The following is a 25,976-nucleotide window of genomic DNA, read 5'->3' as shown; positions in this document are numbered from 1 at the left end:
AGCGGTCTCACGGAGGTGGGAGAGGAACCTAGGTGGACACGGAAAGACAGCAGGGCCTGGGATTGTGAGCAGGCAGCCCCCAGGTAGGAGAAGAGCAGATGCCATGTCTTCCAAAGTCGGAGACCACACACATGGCCTGACTTAGCAGGCAGTCACCGAGAAGCACATTGGGAACGATGCTGGTTTCTAAAGAACGTGACGGTTGCTGCCCAGCATGACCTCTGCTACGACAGAATACTTCATACTTCCTTGTCCATTCTCCTGAGAAATCCTCATGAGAGGCCATAGCAAGGGTCTCCTCTGGGCACCAAGGGGGTTGTATGCATGCAGAAGGGGCAGCTCCTTCCCTCACAATGAGGAGAGGAAAACAAAGCCAGGAGAACATCCGTTCACTTATTAAACGCTGACTGCACACTGACTCTGTGTGCCCGGCAGTGAACAAAACTGTCTTAACCCCCCACTGGCATGGAGCTCACAGTCCAGTGGACTGCCCAGGAAGCAAATGAGGGGAGCACCCCATGCATCAGGAGGGCATAGAGCCAGAGAGAAAACGAGGGCAGAGCAGGGCAGAGAGCGTGGTGGGGTAAGGGGTTCACACAGTGAAGTGGGGATCAAGGAAGGCCTCACTGAGAAGGTGGCCTGGAGCAAGGGTCTGAAGGGGGAACCAGTGAGCCCGTGCACAGCCCCCACGTGGGGGGCATACCAGGCCCAGATGGGCCTCCGAAGCAGCAAAGAGCAGAGCGGATGGGAACGGAATGGGAGAGCAGCAGGGAAATGGGGGGCTGCAGGGTGCCCAGGAGGGACATAGGTCCTATACGACCTTAGGGGCTATTATGCTCACTCTGGCTTTTATTCTGTGAGTGACATGACATGACTTCTGTTTTAACAGGAGTTCTCAGGGGACTGTGTTGGAAACATCGAAGGAGGATGAGGATAGCAGCAGAAGGGTCATTAATGATGACTCGGTGACAATCCAGGTGAGGTGGTGGCATCAGACTGGGTTGGCAGGGGTGCCAAGACATGGTCGGACTCTGACCACCCTCTGAGGGGGAGAACCAGCAATCTCTGCTGACAGACAGGAAAGCAGTGTGAATGGGAGAGAGGATTTCAGAATGACTGCGAGGATTTGGGACCTAAGCAAATGGAAAGAATGAACTGTCACTAATGGAGATAGAAAGATGGCAGGAGAAGCAATTTGGGGGGCATTTGCTGAAGTAAGACTGATGCGGAACAAGTTTGATGCGAGATGCCACATCCCTGTGGAGGTGTGGAGTGGGAGAGGCTGGGCTGGAGACAGACCCTGGGGAGCCCACAGTGTACAGTGTACAGACAGCATTGGAGCCCAGGAGGCTGCAGGAGATCCCAGAGGAGAAGACGGCCAAGCACTGATCCCCGGGCCTCCTGTGTAGTGTTTGGGGAGGTAGGAAGGCAGGGAAGAACCAGCAAAGGAGACTGGGGAGAAGCCACCGAGTTGGTCTTAAAAGGCAAGCTAAGAGAGAGAGCCTCACGGAGGCGGAAGTGGTGTGTATTGCACCACTTGCCTGGCTCATGAAGATCCAGATGGGGCTCAGTCATTGGACCGATGGTGAGGGCTCACTGCTGACTTTGGCAAGAGCCCCTTTGGAGGAGGGCTGGGGTGCAAGCCTGACCAGAGTGATTCCCAGAGCAGGAGGGAGACAAGGATCTGGAGGTAGGGCTTGTCTTCAGCTGTTTTGAGGAGCTTTGCTATGAAGAGGAGCAAAGATGCAAGGTGGAGGCTGGGGGAGGATTTGGGCTCAAGAGAGAGAGTGTGTGTGTGAGAGAGAGGGGGGGAGAGAGAGAGAGAAAGAGTGAGAGAGAGAGAACTTGTTTTCATGCTGATGAGAATCATTAAGCCTAAAGGCAAAAATTGGTGATTCAGACCAAAAAGGAGAGCATCGCTAGAGCAATGGCTTTGAGGAGATGAGAAGGGATGAGATTTGCTGCCCAGGGAGGAGCAGGTGTTTGCCATGAGCACAGACCTGATCCATCCTTACAAAGGTGAGGTCAAAGTAGAAGGGCAAAAGAGGCAGGGCAGTGTCTGCTCAGCACCTAACACAGAGGAATAGAGACCCACACTGGCGTGGCACGCATGCGTCCCAGGCGCTGCTCTGAGCCGTTTACGTGTATTCACTTCAAACTCTCATTACACCCCCAGGAGGTAAATAGTGTTGCTGTGCCCATTTTACCTGAAGAGTACCGAGGCAAAGCGATGTTAAGAACGCTGGTCTAAGTCGCACAAGTAGTAAGTGGCATGGCTGAGGACCGCCACTCGCTGTCGCGGTACCAGCAGAGGGAGGATGGGGGAGCGGGCAGGCGAAGAGAGGCTGTGTGGTTTTGGTGAGTCGGGAGCTGGCCCGTACTCATTGGTTTCTCCCACAGAGGTGCCTGTTCACTTGTGAAGCACTTTTCAGTCATTATCTGGTGAGACAGGGTAGGCAGCAGGCAGGGGCTCTTCAGGTTCCCAGGTTTGCCTTGGTGTAGTCTGGAAGGACAGATTCCTCCCGCTGCCATACATCTTCCACTGACTCCTGCAGGGAAGTATTGAGACATTTACTTTCCTTTCTCTTAGAGACGCCCCTGGGGTTCTGAGCACCTGTGGTGCCACCATCCTCAGGATTCCTGGTGAAGGGAACGGAGGGAGAAAGAAAACGGAGGTGGCGATAGACCTGGTTCTGATGGCAACTGGCTGAGAGACTGTGGCCAGGTCGCCTTCATCCTCTGGGCCTCAGCTATAAAAGGCAGGACAGGCTAGGATGATATCTTGCTTTATGGACTCAGATGTTCCCTCAGCATATAAGTCGTGGGTGCTAGACAAGGACAGGGCACTAAGAATATGACAATGAGCAGAAAGGACCCATTCTGACTTTATGGAGATTGTCCCCTATGGCAGAGAGGAGGGGACTGACAATTATGCGATTATAAACTATAAGACACGCCTGGAAGGAACATTCTAGGGTGCTGCGAGAGCGCCTTTTCCTAAGTGCTTTTGTAATTTTGGGAAATCTGACTTAAAAAAGGCCTGACCCATAAAATGGAAACTGTCTTTGGTCATAGTTCATTCATACATTTACTTATTCCTTCAACAAATTGTAGTGAGCATCTGTTTTTTGTAGCAGTGGCTTTGTATTTTGCATTCCCAAGAAAGTAGAAACTAAGGTGAACAGAAAGATAGTCCAAAATGGGACCGGGAACCAGTTATTTATTCCACAACATTGAAGAGAAATTTGACACATGCCGCTGTGGGGCAGGTACTAGGGACACAAGTGTGGAAGGGCAGAAAAGCACTAGGAATATTCTGAGGTTCCATAGGAGCCACACATTGGGGGTGGGGGGTGGGGAGTGAGGTGGACTAGGGTGAGACACCTGGGGTTTTGAATTTGGCCTTCACTACACAGGAGCATAAGACCTAAGGGGAATTTTGGAAGATTCTGTAAACTCAGTTTTCTCGTCTGTATATGAAAATCACATTTCCGAATATTATTCTACACTGTGCTAAGATTGTGCATGCATTATTTCTTTGGCTTATGCAACAACCCTGTGAGGTGGGTTCCTTCCTATCTCCATTTAACCGATGGGGGAACTGAAGCCCAGGAAGGAATAGTGCCCAGTACATCACAGTTTTGGAAGAGGCTCTCTTTTGTTCTCATTAAACTTAGGATAGGTGGCCGACAGAAACCTTGGGACCATCTATTAGCGTGGTCTCCAAATGTTTCTGATTGCTCCTCTCTCTGTAAGTAATATTAGACATGTCCTCCCTCATATTTATTTAGAAACATAGCTGTGTTCTACCAGCAATATAAATAGCAAACGCTGGAGAAGACCAACTTCTTGGATCTTGGATAAATGAAATATACATAGGTTAAGGATTAAAATACATATGAATCAAATTGCTACTTGCCCCTCATTGAGTCATTGAGCCCTTGGAGACCACTCATCTGAACTGTGTTATGGTGGGGAGGGCAGTGATGGCCAAGGTCATGAATCTTGTCCACGTTGCTCAGGTTGGAGCAGACCAGTGGGGAGATTTTTGCCGCCAGGCAACACTGGACAATGTTTGGAGACTTGGTTAGTTGTCAGGACTGGTGTGTGTGTGTGTAGGAGGGAGGAGGTGATTTCTAGCATCTGGTGGGTAGAGGTCAGGAATGGTGTTAAATACCCTACAATGCCTAGAACAGTCACCCAAATGTCAGCAATGCTGAGGGTGGGAAATCTGGTGGAGCCCCTGAAACTTGGATTGAAATTAGGCAAGGGAGTGGTCTCTGCGGCCAGATGACCTGAGAGTGCACCTGGGCTCTACCGTCAGCTGGCAAGTGTAGGCACATTACTTAACCTCTGACCTCTAGTGTTTCATCCAAAAAGGGTGTTGATAATACCACTGTGTAGACACGGTGGCAGAAACGAGGTCCTACTCTTGGGGAAGGCCAAGGGCTAATTCTCCTCTTGTCCTCCCACGTCCTCCTCCTCAGCCATCTCAGCTTTGTGGTGAGACTGACTGATTGCCCAGGACATCCAGGAAGGGTGGGCTAAAAGCCACCAGGAGGGTTGGGAGCCCCAGAAGCACTCCAGATGCAAAATATCCAGTCTAGTAGGGTTGAAAACTTCCAGCGCTGGCTTGGCGGTCACTTCAAGAGCTGCAGCAGCATCCAGGGTTGGGTGTGAGCTTGGTGTGCCTATGGAAGGAGTAAATCCAGTCTGTCTATGGGGTCTGCAGCCTTCCTGCTTCCCTTAGCCCCACTGCCTGTCTGCAAGTTGCTGTTACACCACTTGGGAACCTTTCCCTCCCTTCCTTCCTTCCTTCCAGACTGTGAACAAATTTCAGACACCATAATGCAGAAACCATAGTCCTGGCCATCTGACAGACAGACATGTAACTAGGTCGTTATCATCATATCCCAGTACAGACAGGCACCAGGAGGAAGCTCAGTGGTATCTGAGAACAGATACCACTGGAAGGTATGGGGAGAGGGATCTTGGAGGGGATTCCTGGAGCTGCGGGACCCCCTCTCCCCACTCCATCTCTAACTAGGTGAGATGCTTCCACTGCCAGACTGTCCATAGACTAGAGGTATCCTGTGGTCAAGGAATTCTATTTCATTCCTGGATGTAGCCTCAGAGTCTAGAACGGTGCCTGACACATCATGGGCACTCAGTACATATTTGTGGAGTGAGTAGTGTTTTAAAAGATGACTAGAAATTTACCAAGTGGGCCTGGGAGGGAAAGGAAAGGCATTCTAAGCCCAGGGGATAGAATGACCAAAGACAGATTAATGATGAGAATTTTGAAGGACACAGCAGGAAACACTGAAGGTCCTTAGTCAGTGGGCCCATGAGATGATACCAAGTCTGCGTGGAGAGGCTCTGTATGTGCATGGCAAGGCATTCAAAGTATCTCAGGATTAAGAATTTGGGGCAAGTGGACAATAAAAAGTAAAGTGTCTGGAGAGAGCACAAAGCATTCAATCAACATTTACTGAGGACAGAGGAAGTACTGGACACTGTGCTGGGCTCTGTTCTCGAGTAGGTTATTGAGCTAGTCCAGAGGAGAGGCAGAGGGGGCAGAGATAGGGGCAGGAGACTCGGGACACAGACACACACATGACAGAGCACTTTTACGTGTCCTGACTGGGGGCGAGCCATGAGGGAGATGGATGGGTCAAAGAGGACTCTGTGGTTTTAAACCACGGGAACTGCCTGAGTGCTGGAGTCCTGGGAAGCTAGAAAGGAAGAGCATGAGTACACCGGATGCTGGGTGACCTTGGGCCTGCACCTCTACAAGCTTCAGTTTTTTTGCTATTATGAACATCATTGTGATTACATCCCAAGCAGGTACTGGCAGCTCTACACACCCATTTCATTGAATCCCAGAACAGTTCTGCAAAGGAGATATATTATTTTACCAATGGGGAAATTAAGGCACAGAAGTTTCAGTGATTTGCCTAATGTCATAAAACTAGTAAGAGCCTGGGAAAAGTGGCAATATTATTGATCCCGGGGCAGCTGACCCCAAGCCCAACTTTCTCCTTCCACGTAGCACAAAGCTCAGGGGCTGGCCTCCCAACCACCTGCCTTAATCCTGAGATGGTCAGACTGCCTTTTGGCAACCATCCAGGGTCCCTGGACCTGTGTGGACACCATAGAGCAGAAGCCCATTACAAATGGAAACCCCCATTATTGGCTGGACTAGTTTATTCCCCACGGACTATTTCTTCAGTTGAGCCTTAAAAGAAAGAAGGTTAAAGCCAACCTTTGTGCTTTGGTTAGGAGGCTCCTTCTTGTAAGTGTGGAATCTTACCCTAATGAGGCTGTACCAACCTCTAAAACAAGGGTGATATTAGTACATCCCAGTATCATGAGGAAGATTAAATACGTATTGTGTGCAGAACACTTGTGTCATGCCTCATCCACAGTAAGTGCTTAATAAATGTACAATGCAGTGGAGTGAGGTGGGGGATGGAGTATACGGCTCCCTCGAGGTGATTGGCCTGCATATGGACCCAGGCTACATCTCAAATTCTACCACCCAGATGACCAGCTATGAGATTTGGGGCAGGTCCTAAGCTCTTAGTGCCTTGGGTTCTGTATCTGTGAAAGGGGTATAATACCAGAATCTACTCAGGAGGACAGCTGTAGGGACTAAACAAGTGGAGGCTAGAGACATGCAGAGCACTTAGAAGGCTCTCTCTTATCTCCTTCCCCACTACAGTGTTGGATCCGGACCAAGCAGAATCCCAAAAGAATCCTGCCTCATGTTCTTGGAAACCAGTACCTGCGTGGAGAGCAGTTGCCGAACAGAGGCTTGGATAAAGAGGAGGTGAACAGCCTGAGAGGGGGCTTGTATTCATTCTCTTCTCCAGCATTTCCCTGGGCATTGAATTTGTATCATGTCTGGCACTTAGTGCTGGGATGCCTCTGTTGAGTAAGAGATCACCATCCCCAAGGAACCCAAGGTGAAAAACAGGCGAGAGAGGAAGTAGAGAACAGTTGTGGAGGCTGGAGATCATTCCGTGGTGGCCTGGAGGAGGGCAAGTTTAATCCAGCCCGGAGGGGTGGGTGGGCTTGTGTTTCCCACCCCCTTCGCCTCCCCTACTCCCAAGCCCCGTCTATTAGGTAACAGGTGGGAGCAAGTCCTGAATTCTAGCTTCGAGAAGAGCATTTGCAAAGATAACTGAATGTTAGCACATTCCCTTGCCCAGTTATTTGCATTTAGTAAGAGGAAGCTGTGGGTTTTATTACCAAAATGACTGATGATGAGAATGATGAAGATAATGATGTCCTTGGGAAGGGCTCCGCATGTGGCGGTGGGGGAGGGGAGAGCCGTGGGAGAGGAAACCAAGAATGGGGTATGCAGAATCTGGGTCAAAAGGGCCCCAGTGAGCTAGAGCCGGGAGCTTGGATTTCATCCTAGAGGCAGCAGGAAACCCAGGGAGGATTTCAAGCAAGAGAGGCAGATGATGTTTTAATCTGTTTTAACGAGATGGTTCTGGAGGCTGGGTCAAGGTTGGGCTGGAGAAAGAAAAGCCTGGAGTCTGGGGACACATCAGGAAGGTAACTGGCAACACTGGGGCTGACCTTGGCAGAGGGGAGGCCCTGGTTTACCTGGGACCCAACCTGAGCTATGCCACATCCAGGTCTCGGGGCTACGGAATGAGAAATGCACATGGCGTCATTGGCCAAAGTGTCTATGAGTCGAAAAGGGAATGATGTCCACTGACTTCTCAGCTGTGTCCAGGGATGAAGGCCGGCAACCTCATCTCTCTCTTTCCCAAGGCCCTGAGGAAGCCAGAGGGCCGGGATCCTGGACCTGGGTGTGGTGGGCAGAAGACCCGCCCCTCCAAACATCTACGTTCAAATCCCTAGAACCTGTGAATACATTACTTGGCCTGATAAAAGGGACTTTGCGGATATGATTAAGGTAAAGGTCTTGAGATGGGGAAATTATCTTAGAGTTTCCAGGGTCTCATAAAGTGGGGGTGGCACAAGGGTCAGAGTCAACAGGAGAAGATGTAAGAATAGAAGAAGAAATCAGAGAGACCATAGTACCTTATTGGCCCTGACGACGGAGAAAGGGACCTTGAGCCTGGGCTGGTAGGCACCTCTAGAGAGTAGAAAATGCAAAGAAAGGGACTTGCCCCATGAGACTCCAGAAGGGACCAGCCCTGTGACCATTTGGCAGCAGCCCAGTGAGACTGATGGGGATTTCTGACCTCCAGAACCCTAACAGGCGGAGGCTGTGTTCTTCGAAGCCACTTAGCTCAGGGTAATTTGTTACCACATTTGAGCTCATACAAGAATCCAGAAGAGGATGGTCTCCTTCTCCTCTTAGGTCCCTCCCAGGGCTAGGACTGGGTAGAGGGAGGTCACTAAGGAGAGCTCCAAACCAGGTTTGTTGACACAGCCTGGAGCAGTGGGTGAATCGGTGAGTGAAGGCCTGTGTGAACGCACAACTGGACTGTAACCAACAGCTGGTGTGGACAGAAGGCTTGCTCCGAGCTGGCCTCTAGGCCAAGGGCTCTTGTATGTGATCTCATTTCATTCTCTCAATAACCAGGAGGCAGCTGAGGGACAGAGAGTTTCAGTAACTTGCCCAAGGTCACACAGCAAGCAAGCAGTAAGAGCAGAGCGGAGACCTGCGCCAGTGTGACCCCAGAGCCCATGGTCCTTACCTTGCCCTGGTTCTTGGAGGGACACGTGGGTGGAGGGTGTGCTTTGTCGGGGTGTCTTCTGAGTGAGAAGCTGTGTTGCCAGGGAGCCAAACGTCTGCTTCCCCAAGGTGTGCCGCACGTTCCCCTTTCAGGATGGTGGGAGAAGAAGGGGGATTTATCTGGCCTGTAGTTTTCTAAGCAGTGTGTGTGTGTGTGTGTGTGTGTGTGTGTGTGTGTGTGTGTGTGTGTGTGTAAAATCCCTTGGCTGGAGCTTTCCACACCAGGGAAATGACCCAAGATGAAACATCAGGAAACCAGGTGTGTCTGGGCAGGGCTTGACCCTCACTAGTTCTGTAGCCTTGACTTCTTCCTAAGTGATCGATCAGAGTAGGCAGGATATTTTCTAAATGCGGGAACTGAGTCCAAGAGTCGTTGCTTGTCTTGTCCAGAATGGCTTCTGTTTGGGGCAGTTTTTTCCACCCACAGGAGGCCTCTTCATTGGAGACTTGAGACCTGACCAAAGAGAGCCAGTGCTTTTGTGTGATCGTGTTTGGCAGTGGTGTCTGGGGCATGTCTCCCGCTCTGCCTCCTTCAGAGATTGTGATGAGAACTCCCAGTTTAGCCACTTACCTGGCTGTGTGACCCCGGCAAGCTCTGCCACCTCTCCGTGTCTCAGTTTCCTCATCTGGAAAATGGGGATCACTTACACAAAGAGTGCTTACAACAAAGTTTGGCAAACAAAACAAAACAAAAAGTGTTGACAGAGCATTAAGTGGGTAGGTATCTGGGCAGAATCTGAAGTCACCAGCTTATGGAAAGGTTAGGTTGCTCCTCCAGAGACTAACAGACCAGATGGCAGCCTGAGAAGACTGGATCGGGACCCCCACGCTCATCCTGGTGACCTTGGCAAAGTCACACAGCTTTATCTTTAAAGCAGCCTGAAGGGTTACTGGAAGGTCAGTGAGGAGGCAGTGCCGTGTCCCCTGCCTGTCATTGGTGGTCAGCAGGATGCAGCTGTTACTACTGAAGGTGGTGGTGGCAGTGTTTGGTCTTGGTTCTGTCCCTGCCTCCCAGGGGCTTTCAAAGACAATACTGTGCTCTCATAAGTGGTTTGGTACAATGGCGGGGCAGGGCGCGGTGCTCATCAATCTGGGTATAGTCTGGTTCTGGCATTACCTGACTAGCTGGGGACCCTGAGCAAGTCCACGGCCCTGTCTGGGCCCCTCTGTCCCTGTGGGAACAAGGAGCCTTCTGGCTCTGACTGTGCGTCTAGGATGTCTGGCCCCTGGAAGCACCTGGTTCATTTTCCTGCTGAACTGCAGAGAGACAGTAATGATAATACCCAACATTTCCAGAACAGGGAGCACTCAGTTGGCTCAGACTGGATGCCGGACCCTTTCTGGTTGTCTTTCCCTCTCCTCAGTCCTTCTCCCCAGACGCTGCACAGGAATTCAGAATCATGAAAAGAGTTTGGTCACGTCTGGTTCCACCTGTCCTTCCAGGTGGCTGGGTGGAGGCAGGGCAAGGCTGCCCACTTTGGGGGAGGGGCTAAAGGAATCTCTGCCTCCTGGGAGCGAAGGGCTATATATTCTCTTGGCTCCATGATGTCCTTCCATACTGACCATGGCCACCAGATGTGGGGTCAGAGAATATTCCACTTAGTGACCTCACCAGGCCCCTGTGCCAGGAATGACTAGCTGGTTTCACCACAGAAGAGGGGGGAGAACATGGCTGTTCTTGCTTTGCTCAGTACAACACACACACACCCTGGCCTGCTGACTCCAGTGACTGTACCACATCCCTCCCCTCTCCTTCCTGGCCGGTCTCACTTCCTGCCACTCCCCCCAACCCCGGTCTGCTGGTCCCACACAGCCCCTGTGCTTTGGTCCCCTCAAGCCTTAGTACGTGTCTCTGACCCTGCTTCACCTCTCCAAGCCCCTTCTTCAAGGTCCTGTTCAAAATTTCCCTCTTCCCTCCTCTCTTCCACAAACACTTCCTGGACAGCTTCTGTCTCCTGGTCTATGTCCAGGACAAACCTTTCCTAAACACTCCCCTTACACTGCCAGAAAGGACAGCATGGCTATGAAGGGTTGACACTTAGTGACGCTTGTCACGTGCCATTTGCCAGTGCAAAGCATTTTACATGCTTTACTTCATTTATTTCTCTTAGGGGCAAGTACTGTGATTACCCCATTTTGAGGATGAGGAAACTAAGGCTTAGAAACATTAGGCAACTCACTGAGGGTCACAAGAGCCAGGAAATGGCTGTGGAGTCAAACTCAAACTCCAGTCTTTCTGAGCCTAAAGCTTGTGTTCTTTGCCACCTGGTTTGGCCTCCTGTCTTCCAGCCCAGATGCCCCTCACGGTCCAGCCCTTTCCCTTTCAGGTCTCCTCTCTCATGGCCCCTCCTGTCATTCACTGCAAGTGACTCACCATGCATGCTCTTTCCTCTGAGCCTTTGCACATGCTACTCCTTCTACCTGGAACACCTTTCCCTTTTCTTTCATGCCACCAAGAGCCTGCCCATGCGTGGATCTCAGCTCAGCAGCCCTTGCTCTGCGAGTTCCTCCCTGAGGCCCTACCTGCTCTAACCTCAGATGAGTGGAGAGATCCCCCCTCCTCTTTGCTCCTGTGGCACTGGCTGTGCTTCTCCTTGTGTGGGTTGCAGTGTGCTCTAGGCTCTGTGTGGTTGAGTCTGTGCCAGCATCTAACCACCTTCGCCACACATTTACCAGGCACCCATTACATGCCAGGCACTGGGCTGGGCACTTGGGACGTGGGGGTAAGCCAGAAAACTGTGTCTCTGCCTTGGCAGGGCTTGCAGCCTAGTAGAGGAAACAGATCAACACCCAGAGACATTATGGAGGGCCGAGTTCTGCTTGGGGGCGGAACAAGGGGCAGCCTTTGTGGAGCAAGCAATAGTAAATGGAGATAGATTTAATCAAGCCATGAGGAGAGGATTCAGGAGGAAGACAATTTTCCAGGTAAAGAGAACAGCCTGTGCAAAGGGCCAGGGGCAAGAGAAAGCAGAATGCTTAGGATGTCAGAGATTGTCCTAATTGGAAAATACAGGGTCCAGGGCCAGTGTTCCAGGATCACTCTGAAGAGGCAAACTCCAACCCTTTGACCACAGAGGTTTGTGTGAATCCTGCCTGCTTCTCCTGCTCATCTGTGGGTTCCAACTGGCTTTGAGGACAGTCTGGCGTGGTAGTTAACAGCCTGGCTTGCAGCCAGCAAACTTGGGCTTGACCCTAACCTCAGCAACCTGCTTACCTCTTCCAGGTCTTCCTCTCATTCTTTAGGTGGGAATAATAATAGCCACCATCTTCTAGGGTTTGGAAGAGGACAGGATTACCTAATAGAGTGAGACTGGTCTCTGGCACATAAGTAGAGCTTAATTGTGTGATCGTAGCAGTGATATCAATTGATAACATGTCATATAGCATGCAATCCTTATCACTTACTCTTATCATTATTCTATGATTCGATCTGCGTCATCTTTGCCTCTCTTATGGGTGGCACCTCAGGTTCCTGTTGCCTGCCAAGGTCTTGGTCCTGGGGAGGAGCAGGGAGGATGGGCGAGGTCCAGGATCATAGGACAATCCCTTCTGCCACTGTGTGCATGGGCCAAGGTATGAGATGTCTGGCCATGTGGACTCGTCTGGCAAGTGTGCTGGACACAGAATCTGGATGCTGTGTGGACACTCCAGCCTAGCTGGGAATGCTGCCTGTCAGCCAGGCCCCCTCTTCCCCTTACATAGTATTCTTTCCTTCTTGGGGGAAGAGCTGACCCTCTTGGGGTTGGCTGTTCTCATTCTCCCTGCAGGATGCTGGGATGCCTGCTGTGTTGGTAATTCTTTTTTTTTTTTTTTTTTTTGTGGTCATTCTCATCCAATTAATTTTCTGCCCTCTCTGCCTGCTTATGCCCCTGGAGGGCTAACTCCTAAGAGCTATATCACCCAGGTTCCCTTAGGTTCTAAATTCTAGCTGGATTTAGAGGGCCAAAGGGCAGCTACAGCAGGGGAGCGCTATGTGGGAGCAGACAGAGGGTGGGGGGGGGGCAATCCTCTCTCCCTCCCCTCCTTTCTTCCACAGTTCTGGCATTGGCTCTGGCTGGTGTGGCCACTAGAGCACATTCCTTCTTTCCCCCAACCCCTGGAGGGGTCTGGGCTGCCTGCTGCCCTAGCCTGGGCTGTCTCCACCGATCTTGCTGGTTTCCTAACCCTGCTCTTAGCTCCAAACAGTGTTGCCCTTAGATTATTTGCAGCTCAGCCCTTCTGGGTGCACTTGGCTTGTATTATGATTCCAATCAATACTGTTATGGAGGCTCTCCAGAGTTCTTCAAAGAGACCCTACCCTAGGCAAGAGCAGGGAACCAATCTGTTCCTCTCCTCGCCTTCTCATAACCTTGGTTATCTTTCAGAGGGCAGGTGGAGGTCCCGTCTGGGCATCTGTTCTGAAGGGACTGGAGCTTTCTAGCGTCCAGAGGCCCTGCTGGTCTGCCTGGGGGGCTGTAGAGGAAGCCAGGGCCCCATCGTGATGAGCCTCGAGGGTCAGGGACAAGATTTGGTATTTTACTGTAAGAACAATAGTCCCAATAGATTTTGGGGGGGGGCATGATCTGATTTGTAATTGTGGAGGATTTTTCTTCTGAGAGGTTCTGGAGGGTTGAGTGTAGACCCAGGGAAGATACTTGGGAACCCAGTGTTCCCATATGACCTTAGGGCACTGCCACCATCGGAGACCTTTGCCTCCTCCAACATGAAGCCTCAGGGGATCACCCTTTCCTATTGTGTGCATAAAACTATCATAGTTGGCCTCTGTGACCTCCTCTTTTTGGGGTGAGTTCCTCGCCTGGCCTCATTCATTCCCCCTGAGTCCTCAACCCAGCAGGGGCCTGGCCATCACTGAACTCCTTGTTGCTCTCTAGTTCAAATGCAAATGCCTTTGAAGGCACAACCTCTGATAACTTTATCAACTGCTAGCAGAGGTCTAATATCAGATCAGCCTGCCTCCTCTTGTGGAGCAAGGAGAAGAAGCAGATGTCGCCAAATATCTGCTCCATGCCCGGTGACTTTCCAAACTATGCCAGCCCTGGGAGTCAGCAGGACTGTCCCCATTTTACACTGTGGAACCAGAGGCTCAGTGATATCCTCTCACTTGGATTAGTCACCCAGCTGGGAGTGACAGCAGGATGCAACCCCCCCACCCCCCCCCACCCCCACCCCCACCCCCACGCTCTCTCTGTGTACTGAAAAGAGGTGAATGGAGAAACATGCTATCAGATGACCTGGACCAATCCTGCTAAGAAAGTGGACCAGGAAAGTTATATATATATATGTATTTTTTAATTTTTAAAAAAGATTTTATTTATTTATTAGAGAGAGAGAGAGTGACAGAGATAGGGAGAGAGAGCTCAAGCCTGGAGGAGAGGGAGAAACAGGCTTCTGCTGAGCAGGGAGCCTAATTCGAGACTCAATCCCAGGACCTTGGGATCATGACCTGAGTCAAAGGCAGATGCTTAACTGACTGAGCCACCCAGGCACCCCCAGGAAAGGTATATTTGAAGAATAAGGAAAACCATGAGGGGCGCCTGGGTGGCTCAGTGGGTTAAGGCCTCTGCCTTCGGCTCAGGTCATGGTCGCAGGGTCCTGGGATCCAGCCTCACATCAGGCTCTCTGATCAGTGGGGAACCTGCTTCCTCATCTTTCTCTGCCTACCTCTCTGACTACTTGTAATCTCTATCTATCAAATAAATAAAATCTTTAAAAAAAAAACCATGAAAATTCAGCAATCATGATATCTAGCTTTACACACTTGTAAAACATGTGTCTCTTTTTTATTTATGTAGACAGCAGTGATCACCCACTGGCACAGCAGCCGAGGGTCCTCACAGAGTCTTAGTGTCTCCTTATTAGTGGCAGGACTTTGCAAGACCCCTTCCCAGCTGTTACCTAGGTTCAGCATCCTTTCTCCCAGGAGCCTCCTAGACCTGCCAAGTCCTGGACAGGTGCCTCTTCCATGTGTCAGTGTAGTTCGTTGTAACTGCCTGCACATGCATGCACACATGTACACACACACACACACACACACACACACACACACGATTTTATGTGTCTGTGTATATATAGAAAGCCCCAGGAATTCTGGAGGCACCTCAGGGAAGGCCTGGGAGCTTGCTTCTATGGAGAAGGTTACCATGGGGGAGTGGCCCTGAGGAGGAAGGGCCCATGGGTAAAAGCTCCAGAGAGACCATTTTCAGACTCTCTTCAGAGTCAGCCTAAGGAAGAACTTTCTAGTGGTGAGAATCTCCCCAGGGGGCAGCAGGCTGCCTAGAGAACCTGCAAGCCGGGGATAGGAGGCAGCTGCAAGAAAACCTCACCTTGGGTGGAGTGGAGAGTGGGGGGGGACGGATGCATCCTGACGGTCTCTTTCACTTCTGGGATGGGAAGCCCTGCTATCATGAACTACCACTGTGGAGTAGTTCCCTACGAAGTGCTTGGCCCACCCCCTGCACTCATTTAGGCTTTATATCAGCTCTACAAGGTAGATGTCAACCAGTCGAAGGCTGAGGAAACACTGGTCAGAGAAGTTATGCTACTTGCCTGGGAGGAAGCAGCCAAGCCATGATTTGAACATAGCTGTGTCTGACCCCAGAGCTCTATCTAATAAAATACCTGTCCCCACTTCCCCCAGGATTTAGGCTCTTCAAGCCTTGCCCATGTCACCAGCCTAACTTTGTTCGTTTTATTTCATTTTCGCATGCCTTGGTTTCCCAGTGCCCTTACCTCTTTGATTGTTGGAAGTTGGCCAGGAGGCCAGGTCGTCAAATTATAGTCTGATCTGGAAGAGTGGAGGCTTGGCCTGCGTCACGGCCACTTTTCAGACCAGACTCTTCTGTCCCTTCAGGTCCTCTGTTTGTCTCCTTCTAGAAGGAAGCCATCGTTGACCAGCTTCTTACCTCTGGATGTATTTATGGATCCACATGGCCTGGGAGGGGGGAGCAGGTGACATGAAGCAAGACAGCCACAGCTGAGAGGTATCAGAAAGGCCTGTGGCTTTACTTTCAGGTCTGATGAAAGGAAAAGAAAAACAAAACAAAAACATAAACCCAAACCCAGTAGGCTGCTTGCCAGCCATCTGAAACATGGTTCAGGCCAAAGCCGATGTCGGCCAAGAGGGAAATTACAGGCCTGAAATGAGAGACAAGTCTGCAGAAACCTCCTAGGGTTGTGTTTGGCGTATGTTGTTTGCCCGCATGTGTGTTTGTGTGGATCTGTTTTTCGAAACATGTGTCTCTTTTTTATTTATGTATTTAGCCCTGAAACGCTTTTAAAAAACAAAAAAACAGTGTAGGAACCGTACTTTAAACTCCTTTCCTGCTGGATGATATTTGGGGTAATTCCATTTAATTTAGCTAAAGCCAGCTGGTATTTACTGACACATGCCAGGCGCTGCACAAGTCACTGGGGATCTAAGGATTCAGAGGTGCTGCCCTGTCCTGAAGGAGCTCAGTGTCTGTCATAAGAAAAGAGATGTATGTGCAAAGGAGGATCCCAGAGTACCCCCAGGGGCAGGATCATTTCATCTGGGTGTAGCTGGGACCTAAAGGAGGGGAGGTCTTAGTTCTTGGCAGAGAGGGGGCCAACCAGGGCCCTCCGAGGCAGACAGGAGAGGGCCTTTGAATGTAAAGGGAAGAGAGCTCATGGGGTCGGGGGTTGGAGGAAATCTCGTCTGAAGTCAGAGACCTGTGACTTGCCCCAGGTCACCCTGCTGGGAAGCAGCAGCCTGAGGATTTGAACGCAGATCCCTCTGGTTGCTTCCCACCTCAGCCAAAACTCCCGAACACAAAAGCCTTATGATTTGGCAGGAAGTATCTAGTGTCTTTCAGCCCTTCTCATCCCTAAGGACAAGCTGAATTGAGTCTTACATCCCCAGTAAGGCTACTTGAATACCTTAATTGATTTTATACCTTAGAATAAGTTAATAGTATGATACAACTGAGTTCTTAGAAAATATATACCTCGATATTGCTAGACACCATTTAATAACACTATGCATTTCTCTTCAACAAGACAAACAGACATACTCATTAATTTGTTTGTTATAAAATAATGATCTGCGATCGACAAAGGAGACAAGAGCAATGAAACTATCTTTGAAGGCAGAAATGACTTTAATTCCTTTTTATTTCCCATGAAGAACTCAAGAAATACTTGCAGAGCTGGGCTGGCTTGGCTGTACTTCTTTGTGGAGGTGTTAGTCAAATCTTGCCACAGTACTGCTTGGTAACAAACCATTCAATGCTCAGTTGCAACTATAAGGATTTTTTTTTCTCACTTATGAGTTTGAGAGTTGGCTGGCTTGGGTTTGGTGCGGCTCCGGGTCAGGTTTGTATCTGCTCTGTCCCATTCTGGTGACTAGGCTGGAAAGTAGCCTGTTGGTTTCTCTTCTCATGGTAATTGAGCAAGTGAGCAGAGAAAAACATAAAATAGATAATGCCTCTTGAGGTGTCCAATCAGAACTGCCATGCTGTCCTTTCCAGCCATTTCCTTTGCCCATGACAAGTCAGATGACAAAGCCCAGTGTCACTGGGCAAGGAAATATATTTGCCCACCCTAGTGGGAGACACTACAAAGTCAATGGCAAAGGGTATAATTCTAACATAAGGAGAGCCTAAGGAATTGGAGAAAGGTGCTGGGCTTCAGAGGTGGACTTCTTTTTTTTTTTTTTTTAAGATTTTATTTATTTATTTTTGTGTGTGAGAGAGAGCATAAGCAGGAGGGAAGGGCAGAGGGAGACAGACTCCCCACTGAGCAGGGAGCCTGATGCAGGACTTGATCCCAGGACCCTAGGATCATCACCTGAGCTGAAGGCAGACGCTTAACTGACTGAGCCACCCAGGTGCCCCAGAGGTAGACTTAATTTCAAATTTAAGTTACCATTTATCTGCTTTGGAGACTAGGGAAATCACTTAACCCCTCTGACTTTCTTCCCTTCTCATACTGAGTGCTTATAATATGCCAAGCACCAAGCTTAGCATTTTAGGAACACTGAGGTACCTAAGGTAGGTAAGGTAAGTTTCCGATGAACTTCACCCAAGGAACAGCCAGCTGATATGACTGACTACCAACAGCCAAGTTTCAAAGTTCATTGTTGGTTAAAAAAAGTAAGGTTTATTATTAGCAGCGATGGGGAGGGCAACCACACTTCCCAGTCACATGTCTTCAAGAGAAAGGAACTGGAAGCCAAGCCTGGATGGTGTTGATGGTGTAACAGTTTTCGTGTGGAGACAAATTTCGTAATTGTCATGGCTGTCAGGTGATGCCGAGACCTCTGCTCCCCAGATATCCTTCCATTTGGAGGCCAGGTGCTCTGACATCACTGGGGAAGGACCGCTGGCAGCTTTGTGCAAGATTTGATTCATGCATCGGGGAAGATACTAGCAAGAGTAAATCTTGGATCAGACAGAGCTGATTTGAATCAAGACTGAGACTCTGACTGGCGGGGTGGCCTTGCCCCCAGTAATGCTGTTCCCTCTGCCTCAGTACTCCACCTGCTCAGGGCCAGCTTTCTGCCTCCATATCCCTTCATCCCAGAGGTCTTCCCTGATGCTCTCTAGCCCTCTGCCCCCTCAACACGCTGGACACTCCCAAACCTTGTACCTGGGTTTCCTAACTGTTTGCTTGATTCATCTCTGCCACTAGAATAACTACTCTGGGAATGCAGGCCCTGGCCCTATATCCCACTGAAATCCTACTTTCCACCATTGTGCCTACATTCTACCTTTGGAAAGCCTACATTCCACCATTGTAGCAGACCCTCTATGAACATTTCTTTATCTAATGAATTCAACAATACATCACTGAAAGCAGGCAGTTGCTTCATAATCATCATATAGTGGGTTCATTATTATCTGTGCTATGGAAGCCATGTGACTCTAAGTCTTGCTACTCAAAGTATGGGCCCTGCTTGGACCAGTCTGCTCTGAAAACTTGCAAGAAAAGCAGCATCTCAGCACCAGCCCCCTCTCCTGACCTACTGAATCAGAAGCTGCATTGTAATAGATCTCAGGTGATTCATAAACATACCAAATTTTGAGAAGCACCACTGTCTATAGCTTTGTGACTTAGAAATCAAATCTGACTGCACAGTCTTGCCTTGATATATTTGAAGACCACCACAGCCTCCAAGGCCAGTTGCACTGACAGGAGCAGCTGATAGTTTGAAGAGCACAGAACTTTGTTACGCCGAGTGTTTTACACATGGGGAAGCTGAGGCCCAGAGAAGCTGAGTGATGCTCTACTGCTCCGTGGCTAGTGAGCGGCAGAACCTGATGCTTTGTCTTCCAGTCCAGGTTCAAGTTTAGAGCAGAGGAACTCTGGATGAGTTGCCAACTGCCTTGACTGCAGGGTCACATCTCATACTGCCCTAATAACTGGCAGAAGTGGGGCCCAAACCCAGTTTGGCTCATTCCCAAGTTCTGAGATGCCTGCTTCCCCTCGACCAGCTCCAGTTCCCTCTTCCTAGAAATGGAGGAGGCAACTTGCCCCGGTCACACAGAGAATTAGAGGTGGTGCGACACATACAGTGTCTCTCCGGAGACCACACCACCCATCTTCTCTCACCACCGCCATGGGAAGGGGCTTCCAGAGAAGTGTCCCAGGGCTGATAGCTGATCCCCAGGAGACCCGGGCTTCCCATGAAGCTGAGTGAGCCACTTTGTGGGAGGCTTCTGGCCCCGCTTAGGAGCACCATTTCTGTGTTTAGTCTGGTCTGCCTCCAGGGGCAAGATGATGAAACAGAGAATCGCCTTGGACAGCAGCTGTCACTTGCATGCCAGTCTGTACCTCTGTTTTCCCTTTGCATCAGCGGGAGTAGGGGGTTCTTCATAACTGGGCTGAAACTCACGAGATAGACACTGGAGGGAAAGAGAGATTATCTACAACTCAAGCTGCAGAAAAGGAAGAGTCAAGAGGACAGGATGGCTTCTGCAGAAAGCCAGGTGAAGACCCTGCATTCTCAAATGACAGGATTTAGGAAGGACAGTCTTAGGAAGATTCTTAGAAAGCCTTAAGCAATTGCAGTGAGTAGCTGTGCTGGGCCTGGGTTCCAGTCTTGCTCTTGGCCTCTTTCCCCTGCACAATTCACCTGCCATGTAGCAGTAATGACACTCAGGATTGTTGTGATCTTAAAATTGAAATAGTGTGTGTCCTACACCTCCAGAGAAGACAATCAGTAAATAAAGAGCAGGCTGTGTGTGTGTGTGTGCAGGTATATTTGTCCCCTTACCTCCTCATTTTCTTTTCTTTTTTCAGAGGGGTATGTGGGAAGGGGCAGAAGGAGAGGGAGGGAGAGAATCCTGAGTAGGCTCCCCATTCAGTACAGAGCTGGATTGGGGCCAAATCTCACAACCCTGAGATCATGACCTGAGCGGAAATCAAGAGTCAGAGCTTAACCGACTGAGCCACCCAGGTCCCCCCGCCCTTTTTTTTTTTTTTTTTTTTGACCTCCTCATTTTGTATACTGGGGACTGAGAGCCAGAGACAGAAGTTGTGATGTACACAGACACATGGAAGTTAACGACAGAGCCCAGAGATGAATGCTTGTCTCCAACATCCCAGGTCAATGTTCTTTATCTTACATTGTAGTAATGAGGATGAAATTTGTTAACCAGATTCCTAATTTTTGCACCATGGAAACATAAAAAATGGTTTTCAGAGAGCAAATGGAGAATCCACCAAACAAAATTATTCTTCAAGCATCCCATCATCTAAAAAGACCATTTCTGTATGATCAGGGCAGTGGACATGTGGTCAGACTTTATCATTTTCACTCAGGGGACAGCTAGACTCAGCGATGTCTTTGCGCCCACGTCCACTCCTGAGACAAGAGTCTCGGCAGGGTGAGAGCCAAGAGAAACTCAGGGCCAGAATACCAGCACAGTGGTATGGGCCCTGGAGACAGCTAGGGCCAGCTTTATCTATGAGATAAGGACTGTGACTGTGCCTCATAAACCACAATAACTTCAGTAATTCTGTCCTTGCTATAAAGGAATATTCCAGAAATGACTTTATCCCTCATTGGTTTCTGAGATCACATTAGAGGCTGAATCTTCTACAAACACATTGATAATTTATATCACATCGTGATATAATGATCTAATTTGTTAAGTGTTTCACTAAATCTATAGTTTGAGGAAATCAACACTCATAATTAAGATTCAGGGGTAGCCCATAAAATCCTTCATTGCTTTCTGAACCATCAAGGCAAGTCATTGCTTTCTGAATCCAAGCATGGCTCCTGTCCACTCACTGACTTTTAGGTGTCTGTTCAGAGGAAACCTTCTCAGTGTGGCCTTCCCTGGCCACCGTAACTAAAATTGCAAACCTACCACAAACACAATCTATACCCATTCCCTCTTGATTTAGTTTTCATCTTCACATTTGATATCAGATAACATCATACTTTGTTACTGGCTATGTCTCCCCACTATTTATTTAGTAATACTCATCTGCTCTAAATGCTTTGCAAATAGCAGCCGATTCAGTCCTCATGACAACTATAAAGGGAGATACTACTATTTGCTCCTCAGTACAGATGAGGAGATGGAGGTACAGAGAGGTGAGGTAATGTGTCCACAGTCACACAGGTTGCCAGTGGCAGGATGAAGACATGATCTCAGGTGTCTGGTCCTCACTGAGTCCTGAGTCCTCACTCACACCCACCGCACTGTTGAACCCATAGGGTCTGAATACACAAAGGCAGGGATTTGCCTATCTGATTCCCAGTGCCTAGAATAATGCCTGGTGCACCATGGTGCCCAATAATTGCTTGTTGGATGAATGATTAAATGGGACTTACACTACTCCATTGCTTTGAAAGCCCTTCATTCACAGACACTATGTGTAGACAGCCACTCTCCATGCACCAAACATGCAGATTCTCAGAAGGCAGTGGGGCAGGTGGAAAGAGCACAGGCTTTTGTGTCAGGTAAGAAGGGGATCACAATCCTAACTCAGTCAGTCATAGGTATAATAGTAACTGAGCTCTGTGACCTTAACAAGTTCACCTAATCTCTCTGAGCCTTGGTTGCCTCCCTTTAAAAAGGAGAAAACAGCAAGTTCCTCACAGAGTTCCACATTATAATGTAAGTTCAGTGAGGATAAGGGGCCAGGCACCGAGCAGGTAGTCAGGAAACGTTAGTTTCCTCCTGCACTGGAAGGGATGGGGAAAAGCGAAGTGAAACTGCATCTTCCTTTTGCTGAGCAAGTTCTTACTTTTTGCGGAATAAGTATCTTAGGGTCAGGGGATGGGGAATGCAAAGAGGACCAACGGATGGAAAAGTTTCAGTTTTCCCTTCTATAGCAGTTAAGACTGGAACAACTTCAGTCGGGTCAATAGCATATTTCATTTGATCCTCAGATAAAGTTGTACTGACGTCACTTTTTTTTTTCTTCTGTTACCTTATTAAATTTGGTCGTCTCTAACATAAAACACTGGCTCCTCAGAAGTGGTTTCCATCATATTATTGAGCAGTCAGGAGGATTTCAATCTATCTCCCACCAGAAAGAAAAATCTGCTTTAAATTAGAACAAAGTTGCACATCTCAACAAGTTAGAACAAGTTTCCCATTCCTCCTAATTTGTAGGCTGAGCTTTTAAAACTCTAAATATTTGTCTTACTTTTAAGACTGTTTTCTTCAAGTCTTAGTTAGAGATTCTGCCGTAAAACCAGCTAAGAGTCCTGGACTCAAGCTACATTGGGTTGTGTTGCGTAGAGGTTGGTTTTGCTATCTGGATTTGGCAAATGCCTTGACCTCTGATTGCACTGGAAGCTTCCAGAAACTGCTTTCAGACAGAGGTATCTCCTTCTGTGTGGGGAGGTTCAAGGTCCAAAAACCTCTGGCACGTCCTCTCTTCTCTTTCCTGGACTCTTCTGCTGCTTACGACATGAGCATTGCGGTGGCAGCCATGCTGAATTCCTTCTAAATCTCTGCACATGCTGTTTCCTCTTCTTGGAATGCCATTCCCTCACCTGCTCTGAACTCAGATCTCCTCCTGAATCCTCAACACTCAGTGTGGTTCTCCCTCTGGGAAAAGGCCTCCAATGGGCCTATGGTAGCCAGCTCTGTGATTTGGATTTTTGCTGTTGTTGTTGTGTGTTTGTTTGTTTGTTTCCCCTAGCAATTAGCCCCTTTCTTTTCGTCTTTAAATGTTCTTGTTTCCCACTGGGTTTCCCTCAGAGTAAGAGCAATGTTATTCATTTAAATATCTTCAAGTCCTGGCATGGGGCCTTGTCTCTAGCAAGTGCTCAGTGAACAATAGGTTTAAAGATGAGCCCTGGAGTTTAAGCCTTATGCTTACATGAACAGGGAGCCGGGTCCTTAACACAAAGAGCAAACAGTAGGATGAGGGGTGTATGGACTGCTCTTTAGGACACCCCTCAGACCAGTCTGGTTCAGCCCCTATTATTTTGCACATGAGTGGAAGCTTAGGGATGTCGCTGATACTGTACACATTGTTGGCAAAGCCAAAGGCTCCTGGCTCTCAGTCAAGTGCCCAGTATACGATATCAGGATGTCCCCTGTCCTCATGAGAATGAGCTACAACAAAGACACAGCTGGTGCAGGGGAGAAAGGCATTGAGGGAGTAGGTACTAGGAGTGAACAAGTAACTCGATGTGGCCTGCCATCTTGACAGCAGGCTGCTTGTGGACTGAATGATGCCAAAAGGTAGGAAGACACAGGAGGGCAATGGGGAAGAGCTTGGGGATAGAGACTTGGGTTCTCAGTCCAGACCTATTGTCCTGAGTCAGCACAGGAACCAGGAAAAAGTGTTACAGAGCCACCCCTATATCAAAGGCTTCTTCTGGCTCTCACAGCTGGGCATCTGGCTAAATGTTAAGACAAAAGGACATTGCAAAAACTCTTTAGTTGGAGGAAGTGGTTTGAGTTTCCTGCTTGAAGGAGGATGCTTCATTTAAATAGAATTCAGTAGAACTAAGAGGAAGGAGGAAGTATCCTAAGCCTTCTGCCTGGAGCTTGAGTCTGTTTCTTATAGAGAAGAAGGATTCAGAAATGCCTCCCAGGGAACAAGAGGGAGGGTCCCACCAAAGAACCTCAGCCTTGGTAGGAATGGATGTAACAGAACACGTTTCCACTTCTACCTGTTCTGTGCTAGGTGCTTACCTCAGCTAACTCTTCTGACATTCTCCCCAGATTCTGGTGGAAATTGAGGTCTTCAGAGGGGCCATGATTTGCCATGGAAGACAACAAGACATCCATGTGTTTGGATCTACTCCCCCAGACTGCTGGATCCGGGTGTGCTCCCAAAGCTGACCTGTGTTCCCCGAACCCTTGGGGCTTCAGTCTAAGAAAGCTCCTCTGGTCTGTGAGCTGGAAGTTCCCAGGCCTGTGCCCAGGACCTCCCCAAGGACCAGGGGTTGAGCAGATGCTCAGAAACAATGGCTCCCCTATGCCAGGATCTTTCAGCATATTTGCTCATTTCCTTCTCATGCCACATCAGTGATGAGGGCAGTTTTATCATCCCCATGTTTGAGATGGGGAGACTGAGACTCATGAAGGGAAAATTTTTCTCAGGTTATATTGCTTGATCACCTTTTAAAAATAAAGGTATTACCTGAGTATGGTATAGGTAAGATGTTTCAGGATACTTCAGTGCAGGAAATACCATATTTATTTATATTTCTAAACCACATAAATCTGGCTTGCCATCCCCCCGCATTTGGCAGAAGATTCCATCTCAGCTGTACGGGGTGGAGGTTGCCCCAAACCCTGGAGACTTATAAGGGATGGAGTCTAGAGAAGAATCTTCCTCTGGTCTTCAGCTCTAGAAAGTTCTAACCGCACAGGTGATGGTAATGAAGTTCAAGCTTCAGAGCCCATCGCTTGCTCAGCGCCTTCTGAGAGGGATCCTGGAATATGCCCATAGCTCAATTATAAAATTTGCAGCAGAATGATTTTTTTACACTCAGTAGGTGAATATGTTGCTTCTTCCATTCCCACCCCCTGTCCTCCATCATGCTTCCCCTGTTGGGTAAGTTGGAGTGGTCATGGATATTTTACATTCATAATTATTTTTCTTAAGGAAAGCTCCCCCCACCCCTGCCCCAGCCCAATTGCATATGCTTCAAGCCCCATAAAACCTAGGTCTGTTCCTCCTGTGTTCTCTGCGTGTCTCTTCCTGTGAAGTCTTACTGCTTTTACTTTGACTCAGAGGTTCTGCTCCCACGGGGGAGGGATGCTATCTGGGTATGGGACGTGGGTCCTCCTCTTTGGAGACAGTGGCTGCACAATTTATTTCGCCACCTCAGAGAAAACCTGCTGGAATCAGGCCATTCCCCTTTTTCAAGCTGAGTACCAGTGTCAGCCCACTCTTCCTGCTACAGAGCGATTGATCGCTATTTAACTGGGGAGGTAGGGGCGAGGATGTGTAAGGGCTGCTCAGACTGTCTGAAAATCACTAGCAGACTCTCCTCCTCTTGTGAAAAGGGCATCCGACAACCTGTGAACAAGCAGGTCAAAAACTAGATGTATTTTTCCCATCCCACCAGGATACATGGATGAAAGGGGAGAGGGCTTCCTGGAAGAAGTGGCATTTGAGCCAAGCTATAAAGGACAGAAATGTTTCTGCTGGGTGATGGGGTGGGGAAGCTGTGATTGAAAGGGGTCCTAAGTATAGATGCTTTGGCAGATGTGGTATCACAGGCCAAAGAACAGAGGAAAAGCCAGCAGGGAAAGAGCAGGCATAGTACATGTTATTTTTATTCTCTTAGACGAAGTACAAAGCAAAGGTCTCTGATACCTTCTGAGGAGAGAACATCCAGGTTGTTTTCCTGCCCAGAGCAGAGTAAACAGGTTACTGGAACCTGTCTGTGGTGGCCTCCCCAGACATACAGACTGCTGCCCGGCTGGTCCTAGGACACAGGGCAACGTGGAAATGGCTGGAACTGGGAGCCGCCCTGGCCTCTGGACTTGGGTCCCTGAGGAAACGCCTCCGTCAGGAAAACCTGTCCCAGGCCCTTGAAATCTAAATGTTAGGTCAGAAAATATGCATAGCCTTTGACCCAGCAATTCTCCTTCTAGGAATACAGTGAGAAAAAATAGTTACTGTTAGGTATGATGATACGTGTACAAGGATGTTCAGTGTAGTGTTGTTTATAATAGAGCGAAATCAGAAGCACCTTAAATATCTAGCAATGGGGACAGGTTAGGAAACTTACTGTGCATCGATATGATGGAAAGTTATTAGCCATTAATAACCATGGCCTACGTATTGACATGGAATATTC

At 48.9% G+C, this 25,976-nt stretch overlaps 1 long non-coding RNA gene across 1 annotated transcript; it reads left to right on the top strand.

Annotated features, from left to right (window-relative positions):
* The first annotated feature begins 1,566 nt into the window (after positions 1-1,566).
* LOC123952012 lies at positions 1,567-24,227 on the top strand. The gene is made up of 3 exons (XR_006820553.1): positions 1,567-1,690; positions 6,725-6,832; positions 23,884-24,227. It is a non-coding gene; the product is annotated as an uncharacterized LOC123952012 (long non-coding RNA).
* The last annotated feature ends 1,749 nt before the right edge of the window (positions 24,228-25,976 follow it).

Source organism: Meles meles, chromosome 1, assembly GCF_922984935.1.
Source record: "Meles meles chromosome 1, mMelMel3.1 paternal haplotype, whole genome shotgun sequence".
In the NCBI taxonomy this organism is placed as follows: domain Eukaryota; kingdom Metazoa; phylum Chordata; class Mammalia; order Carnivora; family Mustelidae; genus Meles; species Meles meles.
The sequence above is the reverse complement of the archived record's forward strand: the minus strand, read 5'-3'. Positions and strand labels throughout refer to the sequence as shown.